Here is a 20807-nt window from a genome sequence, read left to right as displayed (position 1 = left end):
AGTAGTTGGCACATGTTTTTTTAATAAAGCTGGATCAGAACTGCACAATTCATCAGATTGGTTTTATAATATTCTTCATCTCATTGTCCTTCAAAAGAATACTTTAAAAATCTGCTGAGGTAAGGAAAACATTAACTTCATTTTACTAACATCTTACTGTAGATTCAACTTTCTATGAGACTGGTCATGAAAGAGGAAAAAACAAAATACCATGACATTACATCACTTCCTGTGATGATCTATACAGTGTTTCATTCACAGACAGATCTAACACCTTGTGATATAGATTCAAATAGCATTTAGGATCTGCACTGAAGCCAGATGTTAGAGTCTTTGTATATGCAAATACAATAAAGGATGTCTGTTTCATTCCCTCTGTAGCAAACTGATTTTCTCTAAACACAACTGACATCCCTCTCTGATGAAGAGTCTAGGCCCGAAGCGTCAGCTTTTGTGCTCCTGAGATGCTGCTTGGCCTGCTGTGTTCATCCAGCTTCACACTTTGTTATCTTGGATTCCCTAGCATCTGCAGTTCCTATTATTTCTGATATCATGCCAGCTGAGTTTAGTAATGTGTGTTCCATAGGCAGCATAAGCATAATTAAACCAAGGTCAGCCCTTTAAAATGAAGGTGGACATTGTGAAATATGCTTCTCTGAGTGTGGAGCCAACAGGAGCTGCAACATTTTTTCGAGCACCATGATGATCCAGAGATTATTGCTAGCCAAATGCCTGACCCTATCCCATTAGCATTATCCTGCTACAGAACATTGACCTTCATTTCAATTGAGCCAATTCCCTATGATTGCTTCTCTCCTCTTGTTCAGGACTTCCTGAAGTCATTTCTTGACAGTGCATAGATCTATTTCATATCTACTATCATGGTCATAAAAATATTTTATATCAGATCCTTTCTATTTTAGAGGTGTGCCTTTGTAAATAATAAAATTTATGTGAAATAAAAAGATTCTTTTATTTAGAGGTATACACTGCTTTCCATTTTTTCTGAGATTGGAAAACTATGGGACTCCTGTTGCTATCCTCTTGCAATCAAATTAAAGCTCTGAAATTTCGTTTGGTCGGAAGCTAGAAAAATGTTGTACCGTGATCCTACTAGAAGTAGAAGAACATTTGTTTTGAGAAAGTGAGGCTATTGAAAGGTCAAAGAAGCATCTGGATTTTCTGTTCACTGTTTTATCCCTCTTCTTAACAAAGATAACTGTGAATTGCTTTCGACCTTGCTACCTTAGCTGGTCATTAGCCATTAAGACAAATACGTTAGGGGACAAAAAATAAAGGATTGTTACTGATGTATGGTATCAAAGCTTTGATTGTTATGATTAAAATATGCTGACTATAAATTTTGAAATGTTTAAAATAAAACTCTCAAGTTGAGTATAAGGTGGGAAGGCAGCATTTCTAACAGCCATGGATACCTTGAGAACCTGACCATGGGCCTTCTCCTTTACGTTCTGTGCTAATTGTAGTGATAATTCTGCCAGGTTGGTGTTAGGAAAGGCCCCTTGAGTGTCGTCGTGGCTGCACCCATAGAAACTTGACCTGATTGCTGCAGCAAAGCAGAACTTTAAGGATGCTCGAAATCCAAAATAAGAAGAGGAAATACTCAGCAGGACAGGCAGTATCTATGGAAAAATAAACAGAGTTAACGTTTCACCTTTCTAATCCATCACCCAAATCATCTGTTCTAACCTTGGTAACATCTGTCACTTACCACTTTCCTATGTCACCCACCGTCATGATACAAACCAGATCAATCATCTAGATATGGACTAACAAGTGGTTTCCTTTCCCCATGTATGAAAAAGATAATAAATGTTTGTATGTTGAATAAGGGACCATTGGGTATATTCAAGAGAAGTAACAGTTGAATTTTGGATTGTATGGTGATTAAAGCAAATAAGGATAGTGTGAGAAAGTGGGATTAAATTAAGACAACAGTTGTGATGGACCATATGACTTGCTCTAACTTCTATGTCGTATATTCTAATGTTCTGCTCTTTAGGATCCACACTTGAAAAATGGTTTGCCTGCAGGGCATTGCTTGCCCAGCTGCAATCAGGGATATCAATACTAACATATGACTTACAACAAATACAGTAAATTACTTAGCTCTCAATATGGAACCAAGGGACGTGAATACCTGAATGACATTCATTTTTCAACAAACACAATAAGAACTTTTGCCTAAAACTATGGAAAATAAGCTAATTGTGGGAAACATTTACAGAAATTTCAACACAATGTATTTCCATATAAAGGTAAGAGTTGTTTCATTTTTTTCTTATTGCTGAAATAATTGTATGCAACAGATCCAAAGGTCAATGCAGACTGAATATTCTGAAACTGGCAAGCCTGAAGAAGACAGAAGTATATCTAATTGTTCCCTGGTACATGGTGTGAAAGTTACTGTTTCGTGAAAGAGCTTGGAACATCTGCCCCTGGAGCTCTGTGGTATTTTGTGAGTAAGAGGGACAATCCATCGTCGCATCACTTGACTCTCACAGTAAACAGGATTTCTCAGCTGCAGCAGGGAGATTATAGTCTTGACTGTTGGACAAGGCTTTGTCGAGCTGTGAACGGTATTGTCTCTGAATTGCACTGCTCCCAGGAAATGAAACATCATTCGAATTGCATACTTATTTACCCATAACAGCAGTTTCAATGTGACTCAACATGATCAGTTAAGCAATGTAAGTGCATAACTGACTATCCTCAGTTACCATCAAAAGCAGCATTTAGTCAACTATAACTCATCTTAAGACCTCCTACAGTGCATCAATGTCCTGTCAAATACGAAATTACACTTCTGTGGTAGATCTCCTCTATTATCAGATAGGTCCTACCGTATTGAAAAATGTAAATTTGACTAAGCGAAAGCCTGTTCTTCCTTTCACTGCACTTGCTTTGTGTATTGGCAATTGGGTGAGCCATTGATTCTTCACATTCTTTCCCAAGGAGAGTGCACAAAGGTAACTGAGGTAATTGACTGAAAGAAAGTAAAATGAAATTACTGGACTAACTCAGCAGTTTTGGCAGCATTTGTGGAGAGAAAAACAGAGTTAACATTTCAAATCTGAAGTGACTCTTTTTGGAACTGACGGAGAATCACGTACAAAATGTCAACTTTATTTCTCACTCCACTGATTCTGCCAGAAATGCTGACTTTCTTCATAACGTCCTGTTTTTATATCAGATTTCTGGCATGTGCAATACGTTACTTTTATTTGAAATAATTGGTTAACTTCAGTAGCCCATTATAAGTTGCTAAATTTTTGGTCAGATTATGATCAAAAGCACAAAGACAATGAAAGATAAAGGCAGACAAAGAAAGAAGATGAAAATTGCTAGGCCTCTGACGCTTGAATTTCTACATCATAATTTGGGAAATTCTGATCCATGTGAGACAGCACCCTGAAAGCAATCATACCTCAGACCCTTATTGAGAGTACAATAGCTTTCCCAGTGATGTGCCATTTTTGCATCTACGTCAATGCAAAAGTTGATTTAACTTTATAATGGCCCTGACACTTTCGTAATCATGTACATAATTGCAAAGTTAGCAGCAAGAAAGAACATGCTGCACAGCATATTTGTGGGAAGGCAAAGTCATTCTGATGGGCTTAAATAGAAAAATGGGCGGATAAATGAACATTTCAAACCTGCAATTTTGAAAGTGTCACATCTGCACTAAGGTCAGAAAGCCATCAGGAAATATTTCCCCATGTTTACTAAATATTCCACAGAAAAAGTGATACAATTAGTAGAGATGATTCAAAAACAGAAGCGCATGATGTTAAAGAATTTGTACAAGTACTGACCAGTCAAGAAGTCTCGTCATCAACTGCTCTATCCATAATAGTGATTCATGTGCACAATTTGACATGATTCACATAAATGAGAATATTGTTAGCTTTGAAAAGTAAGATCATAAATGTCAAAAATGAGAAATGAGAAGTTTACCATTTCAATTGAAAGCATTGGCAATAATGTGAAACTATGAGAGTACTTCCAATCCTAGTTTCAGTTCGGCAGGCACAGAATTAAAAAATGACAATGTTTAGATTATACGGTTCAGAAATAGTGATACATCAAAAGGATGGATCTGTCAACAGTCATTTGTAATAACATAAAACATTGTTAAACCATTCAATCTGTGGCAACCAGAATAGATTGAAATTCACTTCACCACAATACTTGCATGAGCATATATTATGATTATTATAGTTTCAAAATGCATTGCCTTTCAAAGGATTATTATGTTTTCTTGGTTGACTAAGATTTGCCTGAGGAGTGAATCTGTCAGATTAACCGGTCATGTTAAGCATGCAGACTCTTGAACAGCAATGATTCCTAACAGTAGTGTTTAATTGCACAAGCTCAGACAATGCTGTAACTGAAGGGCATTCTTGAACTGCTGGAATTCAGAGAAAGCCATCCAGTATTCTATCCAGCAATCAATTATATGTTCAAAACAAACATTTGTATTGAAGTGATAATATAATGGAAACAGTTTTAATAAAAGAAAATTAATAATTTTAATATGAATTTTAATATTAGTGAATTACAAAATAATTTAACTTTGCAGTAAGTATTACATATTATGCAGTTAAATGGTCTCAAGAAAAAGCAATGAAAGTGCACAATGTTTAAAAAGTGCCAAATTTCTTCAGAATATTTCTCCATTTCCATTATGTAGCATTAGATGTAATGTAAGAAGTTGAGGGAAAATGCAATTTTGATAAGTTCATCGCCTTGGCAGTACATGCTGGGTCTCTAAACTGCTAGGAATAGGTACGATTAATAGATTAGCAATGAAAAAAATGCAAATTTTCAGACGGTCTTTCAACCTGAACATTTAGCAACTGAGTGGCAAGACTGCTCATGTCTGTAGTCACTCATGTTCTTCATTTAGAGGCAATCAGTCCCTGCGATGACAAAGGTAACATGCAGATTACCTGATATTCATCCAGCACATTCAAAGTTATTGTTGGCATCATCCTAAATGAAGTAAATTGCTACACATAACCACTGCCCAGTCTATGATGAGCGAAAAGAGGTTCAGCATTGAAAACTGGTGAACAGGATCCTCACCTATTATGTACATACCTGTTGCCATTTGGTTTCACAGTTTAGCTGTGTCCCCCCTTGGAGAGAGAGGCAGGACACCTGATTATAATGCTTTAATTAAGTTCCACCCTTCAACTGCTTTGGAAATTCGGCAATAAGATGGAGATCAAAGGATTGTTTAGAATATTACTTGTGGATCATGAGGTGCAGAGGTGCTACCTCAAACCCAATGCTGTCAAAGAGAGCCTGGAAAAAGAGGGTAAAGGTTAAGATGGCAATGAAGCAGTAGCAGACTTGCTAGGCGATATTTGATGGGAAAGAAAGACTTAAGAGAAGGATATCATCCCTAGCTAAGGAGATTAAGATTGGTTATCAAATTGTAGAAAAAAGATCTACAATGCTGCAAAGATTAATGGTAAAGCAGAAAATAAAGAAAATTTTGGAAACCATCAAACATTGGAGAAGTTAGGGTATGACACAAAATGAACAAGAAATATAAAATGGACAACGAAAGCTTCCACAAGTATATAAAGGAAAAGAGCAACTATAATTAACATTGCTGCCTTAGAGAATGAGATTTGGGAATTAACAATGGGAAACAAAGAACTAGCAGAGTCTTAAAATAATTATTTTGTATCTGCCTTCACAGCACAGAACACAAAAGCATACAATGAAAACTCAAAAATAAAGAAACAGGTTGGAAATAAGAACTTAAAACAATGATGATAACAAGTACTGGAGAGTTAATGGGACTGACTGTGAACAGGTCTCCTGAACCTGTTGATTCACATTCAAGGTCCTTAAAGGAAGTGGCTATAGTGATAGTAGATGATTTGCTTGTAATTTTTAAAAAAATTCCTAAATTCTGCAAAGGTGTCAGCAGATAGGAAAGGCACAAATACAACTACACTATTCAAGAAAGGGTGGAGACAGAAAGCAAAAATTCTACAGGCTGTATAAATATCTCAATCAAATTCTGGGTACTTTTGACAGATGAGGAACAGAAAACCATAGTATTACAAACTAATACTATTTATTAACTACAGACAATATTTACAAAAATATGATTCAACAGCACTCTATTAGATGTTTCTTCTTCAGGTACTAGTTTTATTTGATACGACTTCATCCGACATTATTGATTGTGTACTCTAGCTATTAGCACCATAATTATTAGCTCCTTATGCTACACACCTCAGTCTGTCTAATGCCTGTCATTGAGAAAATGCTAGAATTTATTATACAGAATGCAGTAAAAGGACGTTTTGAAAATCAGTGTATTGTTGAGCAGAGTCAACTTGATTTTGTGAAAAAGAAGTCATGCAAAGAAAGGAAAACTTATTAAAGTTCTAAGAGGATATAACAAACAGGGTGGATAAAAGGCAATCATAGTTGTAGTGTATTAGATTTCCAAAAGACATTTGATGAAGTGTCACATAAAAGGATAAGTAACAAGATAATTATTCAGGCCAAGCAGCATCTCAGGAGCACAAAAGCTGACGTTTCGGGCCTAGACCCTTCATCAGAGAGGGGGATGGGGGGAGGGAACTGGAATAAATAGGGAGAGAGGGGGAGGCGGACCGAAGATGGAGAGTAAAGAAGATAGGTGGAGAAGGTGTGGGTGGGGAGGTAGGGAGGGGATAGGTCAGTCCAGGGAAGACGGACAGGTCAAGGAGGTGGGATGAGGTTAGTAGGTAGCTGGGGGTGCGGCTTGGGGTGGGAGGAAGGGATGGGTGAGAGGAAGAACCGGTTAGGGAGGCAGAGACAGGTTGGACTGGTTTTGGGATGCAGTGGGTGGGGGGGAAGAGCTGGGCTGGTTGTGTGGTGCAGTGGGGGGAGGGGATGAACTGGGCTGGTTTAGGGATGCAGTGGGGGAAGGGGAGATTTTGAAACTGGTGAAGTCCACATTGATACCATATGGCTGCAGGGTTCCCAGGCGGAATATGAGTTGCTGTTCCTGCAACCTTCGGGTGGCATCATTGTGGCAGTGCAGGAGGCCCATGATGGACATGTCATCAAGAGAATGGGAGGGGGAGTGGAAATGGTTTGCGACTGGGAGGTGCAGTTGTTTGTTGCGAACTGAGCGGAGGTGTTCTGCAAAGCGGTCCCCAAGCCTCCGCTTGGTTTCCCCAATGTAGAGAAAGCCGCACCGGGTACAGTGGATGCAGTATACCACATTGGCAGATGTGCAGGTGAACCTCTGCTTAATGTGGAATGTCATCTTGGGGCCTGGGATGGGGGTGAGGGAGGAGGTGTGGGGACAAGTGTAGCATTTCCTGCGGTTGCAGGGGAAGGTGCCGGGTGTGGTGGGGTTGGAGGGCAGTGTGGAGCGAACAAGGGAGTCACAGAGAGAGTGGTCTCTCCGGAAAGCAGACAGGGGTGGGGATGGAAAAATGTCTTGGGTGGTGGGGTCGGATTGTAAATGGCGGAAGTGTCGGAGGATAATGCGTTGTATCCGGAGGTTGGTAGGGTGGTGTGTGAGAACGAGGGGGATCCTCTTGGGGCGGTTGTGGCGGGGGCGGGGTGTGAGGGATGTGTCGCGGGAAATGCGGGAGACGCGGTCAAGGGCGTTCTCAATCACCGTGGGGGGGAAGTTGCGGTCCTTAAAGAACTTGGACATCTGGGATGTGCGGGAGTGGAATGTCTTATCGTGGGAGCAGATGCGGCGGAGGCGGAGGAATTGGGAATAGGGGATGGAATTTTTGCAGGAGGGTGGGTGGGAGGAGGTGTATTCTAGGTAGCTGTGGGAGTCGGTGGGCTTGAAATGGACATCAGTTACAAGCTGGTTGCCTGAGATGGAGACTGAGAGGTCCAGGAAGGTGAGGGATGTGCTGGAGATGGCCCAGGTGAACTGAAGGTTGGGGTGGAAGGTGTTGGTGAAGTGGATGAACTGTTCGCTCCACACTGCCCTCCAACCCCACCACACCCGGCACCTTCCCCTGCAACCGCAGGAAATGCTACACTTGTCCCCACACCTCCTCCCTCACCCCCATCCCAGGCCCCAAGATGACATTCCACATTAAGCAGAGGTTCACCTGCACATCTGCCAATGTGGTATACTGCATCCACTGTACCCGGTGCGGCTTTCTCTACATTGGGGAAACCAAGCGGAGGCTTGGGGACCGCTTTGCAGAACACCTCCGCTCAGTTCGCAACAAACAACTGCACCTCCCAGTCGCAAACCATTTCCACTCCCCCTCCCATTCTCTTGATGACATGTCCATCATGGGCCTCCTGCACTGCCACAATGATGCCACCCGAAGGTTGCAGGAACAGCAACTCATATTCCGCCTGGGAACCCTGCAGCCATATGGTATCAATGTGGACTTCACCAGTTTCAAAATCTCCCCTTCCCCCACTGCATCCCTAAACCAGCCCAGTTCATCCCCTCCCCCCACTGCACCACACAACCAGCCCAGCTCTTCCCCCCCACCCACTGCATCCCAAAACCAGTCCAACCTGTCTCTGCCTCCCTAACCGGTTCTTCCTCTCACCCATCCCTTCCTCCCACCCCAAGCCGCACCCCCAGCTACCTACTAACCTCATCCCACCTCCTTGACCTGTCCGTCTTCCCTGGACTGACCTATCCCCTCCCTACCTCCCCACCCACACCTTCTCCACCTATCTTCTTTACTCTCCATCTTCGGTCCGCCTCCCCCTCTCTCCCTATTTATTCCAGTTCCCTCCCCCCATCCCCCTCTCTGATGAAGGGTCTAGGCCCGAAACGTCAGCTTTTGTGCTCCTGAGATGCTGCTTGGCCTGCTGTGTTCATCCAGCCTCACATTTTATTATCTTGGAATCTCCAGCATCTGCAGTTCCCATTATCTCTGAAGATAATTATTCACTTTGTTTGGGTAATATATGAGAATGAATGGAGGATCGGCTGACAGGAAACAATGTTAGGATGAATGAATTTTCAGGTTGGCAAATTGTAGCTGGTGAAATGAAAATGAAGTTGAGGATTAGCAGATACATCATGACTTCATTGAATGGCAGAGAAAACCTGATGAGCTGAATGACCCACTCTTGCTCCTGTATCTTATAAGGTCCTATGGTCTAAGTATTAGAGGGATTTGTACTACAGTCTCAACTATTTATGATCTACATTGATGACTTGGATGAAGGAACCAATGACATTACACTCAAGTTTGCTGATGACACAATAAAAAAGGTAGGAAAGAAAGTCGTGATGAAGATATAAACAGTCTTTGGAGGGATAAAGAGGGCTTGTGTGAGTTTCCCAAAAATGTTGGCAGATGGACAGCAACAATTACACTGATGGAGAAGAATTCTGAAAAGCTTGAACCCATTCCCACCCAGCAGCTTTGAGTCTTTCACTCTGACACAGGGGTTCTCCTGAAGGATTTGAGAGGGTGCAGTAATGTCTGCTCCTCTAAAGAGTGAAAGAAATAACCTCTTCAACCAGGCAGACATGGATGGATGTGACTGAAGAAATCAACTGCCAAAGTGCACTTCTCATGTGGATGCAGCGGTCTCAGAGTGTTTTGAGTGTCAGGAGCACGTGGAGTAGTGTAGGTTAGATGGGCTTGAGATCGGTATGACAGGTCGGCACAACATCGAGGGCCGAAGGGCCTGTACTGTGCTGTAATGTTCTATGTTCTATGTTCTAAGGGTAATACACATAATACTTTCAGGAGACAATTAAACCCTAATTCTGACTTTCCAGCATTCTCCTACACATCACTCTTCAAAACAAGACACCTTTCCCTACTACTCAAACCTCTCTCTGCAGGCATCTCACATCCCCAACCAAACAATCAATACTCACACACAGACTCATCCTCACAGTTACTCTTCAAAATGGTGTCAAGATGGCTAATTTTTTTTTGTGCCGGTATCACAGATCACAGAATCCCCACAGTTTGGAAAAAAAGCCCTTCGGCCCAACAGGTCCGCACCGATCCTCGGAGCATCCCACCCAGACCCATTCCCCTAAAACCCACCTAATCTACACACTGAACACTGTGGGCAATTTAGCATGGCCAATCCACCTAGCCTGCATGACTTTGGACAGTGGGCGGAAGCCGGAGCACCCGTAGGAAACCCACATAGACACGGGGAGAATGTGCAAATTCCACACAGGCAGTTGCCCGAGGCTGGAATAGAGCTCGGTTCCCTGGTGCTGTGAGGTAGCGGTGCTCCTTGTAGCTGGATCTTAGTGGCCACAACCTTCACATACAGGAGGGACACACCGCTGACATGAAAGCAGCTGTTGACTTGGTTGTAGCTGCTGCTACTGTAAAGCAGTGGTAGTAGTGTGCCTTTTGCCCTGGAAGCTTACCAGAGGAGGTCAATAGAATCACCTAAGTTCCATGTCCTTTTCTTACAAAGTAATTTTTAAAGTAATTTTAATTAGGTTTTTCATCACTCATTTCAAAATTTTGGATCAAAATACACTGTGCCCTAGTTGATTCCTTGGGCATGATCATATTCCAGACATTCTTTCTCCACAGTGATAATGGGAACTGCAGATGCTGGAGAATCCAAGATAATAAAATGTGAGGCTGGATGAACACAGCAGGCCCAGCAGCATCTCAGGAGCACAAAAGCTGATGTTTCGGGCCTAGACCCTGAAGGGTCTAGGCCCGAAACATCAGCTTTTGTGCTCCTGAGATGCTGCTGGGCCTGCTGTGTTCATCCAGCCTCACATTTTATATTCTTTCTCCACAGCACTATTTTACCCAGTCTATATGCAGATTAAAGCTATCCATGATTATTTCATTCCCCTTGCCATTTGCACCTCTTATTTCCTGGTTTATATCCTGTCCTACATTACCACTTCTGTTTGGTGGCTTGTAAACCACTCATTCCAATATTTGTTGCCCTTAGCTGTTTTTTAGCTTTACCCAAACAAGTTCTACCTCCTATTCTTCTGATCAGGGATCCTCTTTCACTAATGATTCATTCCTTACTATCACTGCGAATCTACTTCTTTTTCTTTTTGCCTATTCGCCAAGCTGTTGATTCTCCTTTAATATTCAGATCTCAGTAATGATCACCCTGCAGCCAAGTATCAATAATCATAATTAACTCATACCCTTTAATTCTACAAGAACCATCAATTTGCCTGTCATGATGTGAATACAGAGTGCATTCAGTTAGAGTGCCTTTATGTCTGCCTTTTTAACACCGTTCTGTAGCTTAACCCTTTTATATTTAATTAACTTATCTCCAGTACGATATGTTATTGAACAGCTTTTTTATAATGGATGCAAACATTTTAACAACAATAGATAATATGCTAACAGGCTTACAGTTACCTATTTCTGTGTCTCCTTTGAAAACAAAATTCCAGTGGTATGCTGTTCTAATAGATGCATATCCCATTTATATAAAGCAGATTAACAAAAAAAATTAAAGCTTACTGTCTCAAATTTACTGTCAGGATAAGTCTTCCAGGATGTTCATTGCCTTTTCCACTGCCCTGCAGTCAGAAACACCTTCCTTTGTCGAGCTGCTGTGTCAGAAATATTAGAAGAGTACCATAGACATTTATCTAGATGATGCTTAGTCCGAGATTTTAGAGATTTCTGTGAGAGTCAGTGATTTTCTCTTACTTTAGAGCTGTTCTGTGAGCAGATTGCAGGTTGATCTTACACTGATTTTCAAAATTAAATGGGTTTCAGTATCTAGGGCCTGGTTCAAATTAATTGGCTAAGTTCAAAAGCCTGTTGCTTTGGTAAAAATGCTTCTTCACCTACTAACAGGCTATTGCCTTTTGATACCATGTTCCAGTTTCAAGTTCTCTCTGTGCATTTGCTGCCGCCTGCAGACACTTTTTTCAAAATCGCCATGCATTCTTCCCCCCACCATTTTACAATCAAATTCTAATGCCCTGCCTTCCAATCCATAAGTACTATACCAACTTAATAACCCCTCCCCCCTTAAGAAAAAATGAACTCTCATGATGAATAGATGCTTTTTAAAAAAAATATTGATGTCATTATTACTAGATTCACAGATACATTAATCTAGAGCTACACATTTCATACTAATTCTATATATACATATAGAACCTTGGACACAATGTGTCTATCTAATATACATATTTTTAAAACCTGCGATATAGCATCTGCAGTAACATTTTCATGACCCATAACATGTTCAATTTATAGATTAAATGCTTGTAATATAAGACCCAAATGAAATAGTCTGGTGTGCTTGTCCTTAAATCTTTCTAAAAACGTCAAAGGCTTATGATCAGCGTAGACAACTGTCTCTGATATAATGTTTGTAATAGCTCTTTGTAGAACTCTTTGAAAGATAATGAAAGGGAAAATTGGCAAATTTGCATTAATTTGGCAAAGACAGAATTCGCAAAGATGGAAGTGATGTTCTTAGGACACAACATCAAACATGGAGGAATAATACTGAAGAACATGAAGCCAAAGGCTATCAAGGAATTTCCAAAACGATCATCGAAGAAGGCAGTACTACAAGTTTTAGGACTAAGCAGATTCTACCGGAAGTTTGTACTGGCATTGTACTGGTTTGTACTGGTTGTAGTGGCATTGTGGCACCACTGATGGATTTAGTGAAGAAGAACACAAAATTTCAGTGGACAGAGCAATGCCAGGACGTATTTGAGAATTTAAAAGTTGTGTTAACCACTGCATCAGTTTTAGCCACACCAAATTTCTTGAAAGGCTATAAAGTCACCATCGACGTAAGCAATGTAGGGTTGAAGGAGTGTTGATGCAGGAAGGTGTTTGTGTAATTTTTCAAAAAAACTTGATATCCAAAAGAGAAAGTATTCAACCATTGAAAGGGAGCTACTGAGTTTGGTACTGGCCTTACAACATTTTAATATTTATATTACAAACATTATATCAGGTGCAGTTGTCCACACTGATCACAAGCCTTTGACATTTAAAGACACTGGTTTTATTACTGCCTGTGTCTTTTCTACCATCTGACACCTATGGCAGGTATAGCAAAATTCAATCACATCTTTATCGAATCCAAGCTAATGGAAATGCTTCTGTATCTTAGCCCGAGACTTCCTCATTCCTTGATGACGTCCTACAGGTAATCTGTGTGCTGCCCGCAATACTTCCTGTCTACGTGCGACTGACAACACAATCTGGTGAATATTGCCACCCATTTGTCTTCTGCATTAACCTACCAAGGTCTCCCTTTCTGCTTTAGGAAGGTGGTCAGATTCTAAAATCATTGAACTTGATATTGAATCCTGAAGGCTGCAAGGTCCTCAAGTGGAAAATGAAATGCTGTTCTTCCATCTAGTGCTGAGCCTCGCTGGAGAACCGTAGCATGCCTGTGGTTGATTTCAGCATAGCCAGCCAATTTTCACCTCCTTATGGTTCCATTAACAGCTTCTCTTTTTTTCTGGCACACTACCATCCATCACTTTGTTTACCAACTGTTCTCTCTCTCTTGGCTCCATCTCTACCTATCTGCTCGATCCTTTTCTCTCCCACTCCCTGTCTTCAGCATTTCTACCACCTTTCCTAGTTACCATCAGTTGTAAAGAGGGTCACTGGACTCAAGTTGTTAACCCTGCCTTCTTTTAACAGGTGCTGCCAGACCTACTGTGTTTCTCAAGCAATTACTGTTCTAATTTTATACTTACCTCATGTTGAGTTTATGCTGTTAGAATATATGTCAGACCTACCTTTGCACAGCCTTTTTTGTCAATAATGTTTGCAAATTTTCTTGATAAAGTTTTATTTATAATAACCTAGTTATTCTTCATCAATGAAAGAAAGGCTGATGAATTGTTTCTAAACCAGAAGCAGCCTAAAATCTATATGATTGGTCATGTCACCACTCTGTTTAAATTTAATTTTTTTATGGCCATAGAGTGGAACTGGAAAGAAATTTGTGTACCACAGTCAGCCATAGGATTAAATTATTCCTGACTTCAAATATTTGTAATCAATTAAACCAAATTGCATAAGTTATCTCGTTCAATGTCTAAGTATACTAGCTCTATTGTAAGTATCTGTGAAATTCTTTGAGGTTTTTCCGGAGGGAGGAAGGTAACTTCTTCAGGGTAGACATCCTTACAAGAGGCTTCGCAGTGGGGTTAAAATTGTTTCAGAGATAGTAGAAACTGCAGATGCTGGAGAATCTGTGATATCAAGGTGAGGAGCTGGATGAACACAAGACGCCAAGCAGCATTCCAGGAGAAGGAAGGCTGACGTTTTGGCCCTAGAAAGTGTCTAGGCCTGAAACATCAGCCTTCCTGCAACTCTGATACTGCTGGGCCTGCTGTGTTCATCCAGCTCTACACCTTGTTATCTCAGATTCTCCAGCATCTACAGTTCCCACTATCTCTGCAAAATTATTTGGCTGGCAAACCCATAACTACCAATTCAAATTAACAGAGTTAAGTTATTTACACAAATAAATCATAGTCTAATTTTATGGATATCATATTTCTGAAGGTTATTAATTGATCTTTAATTACACTTCTCTGAAGTGCCTTGGAACATTTTCTTAAAGTTACAGTTTGCTACATTTTTATAAATAGCAAGTGTCAGGCTTATCCATGCACGTTTGCTTGGGCAGGAATCATCAGAGATTTAAATGCACATTTTATAAATTGTTATTTAGTGTTCAATCAACTTTGATGAGAATACTTCACAGAAAATACTGAGGGCACAATCAATAGACAATAATGTGAGTATCCACTTGAACTTTTCAGTGAAATACACCTTCCATTGTACTTCGTTTAGTGACTAATTGAAAAGCTTTTGATCCATGACAGAGTATTATTTAATAAAGTAAACACACCTGAAACTAGGCACTTTACATTGATTGTTTACATTTCTCAATTATTATACAAACAAATTGCAGTCAATGAAAATTTATTTTCCCTTGAAACTTAGAAGTTGAGAGATCAATCCAATATTTGAATTACTTTGAATTGTTCTAGCTGAATTATGGTCATTTGTTCTTTTCTCTGTCTGATCTTTCACTTTTGACGTACAGTGAACCATTCATTCACCGACCAATTAAAGCAAACACAAAATGTAAGAATTCTTTATTATCTTTTGTACAATTGATTCAGTGAGCTATATACCTCGAACGACCTGGATACTGGTGAGTATTGCAAGATTCCCAACATTGAGAAAAAGATGTTAGGTATTCCATCCAAAGTTTGAATAGCAAGGCAAGAAACTCACTAGTGAGTGGCAATGCTCATATTTGCATGTATTAATGCCTTATTAGTACCTATTCACTTGCCATTGAAATGCAATTGGCTCTTTTCCCATATACTGGGGAGAAATGAGATTGTGACAATTCCCAAGGTGAAGTCAGAGCAAGTAAGTGGCAGCTCCACTTGGTCCCCGAAGCCACCATCTTAGCCAGCATTCCCCAACATCTCTGGGCACATTGCATGTGCATTGTTTGCCTGTAAAACCCGTCCATGATTTTGGCATCAGACACAGTTCAGCCTCATCACATCATCACGACACATCTCGACTCATTTAGAGTACAGTTATCCATTTCAATGCTGCATTTTGGAGCACTCTGGTGCCTTTTGGTATAAATGCTGCTGCCAGGCCACATTGCACTCAACGACAAGTACCTATCCCATGGACAGGAATAGATTGCATCTCAGAGTTCTCTGAACATTTGTTCAGTTGTTGCCTGTTTGGATGCTCACAACATTTCTGTCACGCCTTGCCTTTTTGTTTTTTGCAGCTTCATTTAGAAATCACCGGCTCGTAGTTCTTCCATCTTGACTTGCCTTTTAGCACAGACACAAAGTTAGACAGTCTACCATCTATATTCCCTCTTAGTATTTTTACTCGGCATGGACCTCAAGTGTCTATGTGAAGCGGCAACCTCTGAAACCAGAAGTTAATGTTGGGTGTGGAGTCAGCACACCAATCAGTGAGTGCAAACCATAAGAAAATAAATTCAAGACAATCAGGATCCAGATTGCAAGAGTGTAAATGAAATGGGAAATAGCTGCCACTACATCTTGAATGGCTGGACTGAGTGTTTTTTTTGCCTCTGAGGGAGCAGATTCTATATTTGTGCAATGTGAAATCCTTCAGAAGGCAATAATATCAAAGACATTCACACAGTACAAGCATCTGTTACCACATAATGCTCTACATGGACTTCCCGCGGATCTGTTGTGACAACTAAATGTCCTGGTTACAAATAACCTTAGCCACATTTTTAATATTAAAAACTAATCCTAATCATGACAGCAAAGTGTAAGTAATGCCATGTGGGTTACAGTCAATAAATCATAGTTATCCAGCACAGAAACCAATCCTTCAGTTCTAACAGTCCATGCTGAACATAATCCTAACTAAACTAGTCATACCTGCCTGCACTTGGCCCATATCCTTCCTATTCATTTACTTTTCCAAATGTCTTTTAAATGTTGTAGCTATAGCTGCATCCACCATTTTATCTGGAAGTTTATTCCTCACACAAAACCACTTTCTGTGTAAAATGTTGCCCTTGATGTCTTTTTACATTTTTTCTCCTCTCACCTTAAAAACGTGTCCTTGTCTTCATAACTCAAAATCTCCATTCCCAGCAACATTGTGGTAAATCTTTTCTGAACCCCCTCCAACTGAATGTTATCCATCCTCTAAGAGGGCAACCAGAACTGAACACAATACTCCAGAAGAGGCCTCACCAACGTCCTGTATAGACTCAAACTTGACATCCCAACTCTAACATTCAAAGGTCTGAGCAATGAAGGCAAGAGTACCAAATGCCTTCTTAATCACCCTGTCTACATGTGATGCAAACTCATAAAGAATTATGTGCTTGAACTTCTAGATCTGTCTGTTCTACAACACTATCTAGGGTCGTACCATTAATTGCATAAATCCTGCCCTTGTTTGTTTTACCAAAGTGCAATACCTCACAGTCATCCAAATTAAATTCCATCTGCCACTCCTTAGCCTATTGACACAATTGATCAGGATCTCTTTGTAATCTTAGATAACCTTCTTTATTGTCCACTATGCCACCAATTTATTTATCATCTGCAAAAGTATTTTGTCGCTGAAGTTGCAATCATCTTCCAAGGCCCTTAGGCTTGTATGAGGTGCAGAAGCTGCTTACTTCACACTTTCGACTATAAAATCTTCACATAATTATTCTAAATGCAATGCAGACTTTCTTGCGTGCAGGGAGGGTCAAGCTAAAGGTTATCACTATTGTTGCCACACACTCTCCAGTTGTGCATGAACATCATACATTTGAATTAGGTCAACAGTATGCGAGGTCCATGTAAAGAAATTCCACTGGCCTCTTCATCAATTGCTTTTAGGCGTCAGTGGTTGGTAGAAATTCCCGGGTGTGTGTGTGTGTGTGCATGCGCACGCGCGCGTGTTGTGACTGTTCCATGATCATGTGGCTAATGAGCAGTTTCATTTCTGATATTGCCCACACAGACACATGGAAACTATTCCCAGTGGATTCAGGCACAAAAAGTCAGATTGTCCCTGTGTCTGCTGCATTAAGGTCTGCTAGACAAATAGGTGAGGAACACATGCATCAGGAAGCCCAGGACCAGCATCATCCTCCAGCAGAAGTGGAGCCACCTCTTGCTGCAGAGTTTCCAGCCATAGGCTCACTCAAAATGCTGTAAAGATACAAAAGCATGACAGTCACTCATCTTCCATTGAATGCCATGCGGATGAGAGAGGGGCAGTAGCAGCCAATGCTCAGAATGTCATATCATGATGTCCAGTGCATCTACAATGCAACATCTTCTTTCTGGAGGGCCATAATGTTCTCCCCCATATCAGGTTCCCAGGCAGGACAATTTGTTCTAGTACTGTGCAGAGAGAGACTTCTGCTTAATACTTGGATTCTTTGCTCCAGGCAACTATAGTGCGTACCAAGACTATGTGATGGATGATGACGGTCTGTGAGAGATGCAGCATTGTGCTGAATGACAACATGAGGTCATTCTTCAGATGCCTTCAGTACCGTACAGTGACACAGCAGTGACTGCCAGAGCAATGCAGGCAAGACTTCTTTGTGAACCATGTTCAGTGCAACTGCATTGTGTGAAATCATCTTTCACTGACTGTAAATGTTTTATGTTGCTGAGGCCAATATCCACTGCATAATCCCAACTGCAAGTGCAGCGTAATGATTTGCTCTTTCTGTGTTTCATGTAGTTTACTGGAAGTTAAGGTTTCAAACTAATGGAAACCTTCATAATGATTCAACCCTGACAACATTTCATTCCAGTAAAAGCATTTTTGAAAGGATAGCTCTCATTCAGACAGGGTTAGACCATTGTGAGGTACTAAGGATGGGTCATGATTAAAAGTGAACATATATTTACAGAGGTTATATGTAGTTACAGTGATGTCTCACCCATGTGACCCATGTGCCCGCAGAAGTTTTTCTCTTCCTTTCCCTCCTAGGTGCAGCCCCAGGTACTGCTGAAGTGGATGAAGCCTGCCAGTGGTCTGGGAGAATAAAAACTGAAAGAACTATGGATGCCGTAATTCAGGAACAAAAATAGAAGATCCTGGAAAAGCTCAGTGGGTCTGGCAGCATCTGTGATGAAAAAAAATCAGAGTTAACATTTTGGGTCTGGTTCTGAGGAAGAGCCTGTTTTTTTTTTCTTCACAGATGCTGCCAGACCTGCCTGTTGTCAAGGAGTTTTGGGCAGGTGATCTTGCAGGTATTTATTACTGAAGGGCTCAGACATCCTTGGTGTAACCTGGCCAGATGCAGATTCAACCTCCTTGGCTCACCCACAGGGCTTGGATTGCAGGCACATGGATTATCTGGATACCTCTGAATTATCCAGGAGGACTGTATGTAGTTCCTCCTCTGGCTTGTTGAATTCTGGCACCACCCTGTTTCTCAAGAGGAAGGGACACTTAGAACAAAATCAAGGTCGAACATCAACATCTTGCTTTACCATTGCACTGAGCCACTTCCTTTGGTACTCTCAAATGTAGATCATCAGGCCCCAGTGATTTGTCAGCCTTTGACCCCAAAAGTTTTCCCAGCACCATTTTCCTACTATTACTGATTTCCTTCAATTCTACCCTTTCACTAGATCCTGGGGTGTTGTGTTTGGTGAGAATGAATGAGGGAAGATGCTACATACAATATAGAGAGTGGTAGACCATGAGTCTTGATGCGAGAGGCATGTGCAAGCAGGCACATGTGTAAGATTGTGTGTAGCCTAACATAGAGAGGATAATGGTATTTACCATCATGGAGCACTGGTCATAATTAACCTTCTTCCTGCATCACACTAACCGTGGTAACAGCTTCCCACTTTGCAGGGTCTGGTGCTTTGGTCTCCTTTGGTGGTCCTGAGGAAAAAGAATGGTCTCTTTGTATGTTAGGCCTAAACATGCTACCTCCAAACCAGATCACCAAGGGTCAAGTATAAGGAATTAATTGGACATGGCAATAAATAGTTGAAGGAAAATATATGAGAAACAGGTTTAAAGGAAAGCAGCCTGTTTTGGCTGGCAATTTGATTGCCTTGTTTTGGCCATGGGCTGTTTTGTAGTAACACCCAGGCTTGATAGCGACCACCAAAGCACAGAGGAAAGCTTAGAATGGCAACACAGCTGTCATCATAGATTCAGAATAGTGTTAATATTGAGAACTTACCTCAGCTCTTGGAGCCCTCTCACCATCAGGACCTTTCATCAATGGATTTGTGAGACCGGTGCAGTGGAAAATGAGATAGAGCTCCAAATGCCAGCCAACACCCAGGAGTCCCCAATTAATAGAAGTTAGTGAGACTTGCTTGTTGAAAATAACTGAAGTAGTTTAAATGAATAGATTCATTAATTTGCAAATGTCTTGCATATATTTGCATATAATACTAAATAGATTAAGCTAATAAATTCTCTTTTTGTTGAAGCACATGTATATTCTTTTATTTATTTTGATCAGATCTTGGAGAATCATTAGGAACTTTCAACCTAACGATACTCTTGGAGCTAATAGTGGAGTCTGAGCAAACTGTTCAAGAAGGAAAAAGGAGAGGAGGAAAACCAAGGGAAGAGTTCCCAAACAACTTGACAGGAGAGTTGGATATTGCCCCAACCACTTTAACATGGCCAAAACATTCTGTGCCAAGAAGCTTGTTTGTCCTTTAGTATTAGTGGACCATCCCCAGTTGTCATAATTGTATACTTTCTTTGGCTAAATAATGTATCACAGGAGTATTGATTTCATTGGCTTGAAATCTGAGAATATGTGAGAAGCAGCAGTCTTTAATAGAAGTCATTATGTCACTGGCATATTTGAAAATGTAACTAATAGATAATTTAATAGAAAACATAGGATCATTGGCAGCAGGAGCTGTGCTGGAAATAATGGAAATATACAATGGTACTTTTGGTTGTCTCCTTAACAGACTTTCAAAAGAGGTTATGAAATGAACAACTGAGTTAGAAACTATCTGGAATAAGTTAGCTTATGTGCCCAATTGTGTGCTTTACAGTTGGATAAAGAAAACAGAAAGCTGTGGGAATTGGTAAAAGAACTAAAAGTAAAAATGGTTACCAATGGGAAGGCATTGTACCGATTTTGTGTAACACAAGAAAAATGCTGCAGGTAGATCCAACATTACTACTGGACAAACTGGATGTAGATGTTGAAACCGATGATGAAATGGACTTGCCCCTTGATATAGCAAAAATCAAAACACACCAGGTAGAAATCTGCGAGCGAACAGCAGCCAGGACTGTTATTTTGCAAGA

Source organism: Stegostoma tigrinum, chromosome 21 (assembly GCF_030684315.1).
Source record: "Stegostoma tigrinum isolate sSteTig4 chromosome 21, sSteTig4.hap1, whole genome shotgun sequence".
NCBI lineage: Eukaryota > Metazoa > Chordata > Chondrichthyes > Orectolobiformes > Stegostomatidae > Stegostoma > Stegostoma tigrinum.
This window is presented reverse-complemented; position numbering follows the sequence as displayed.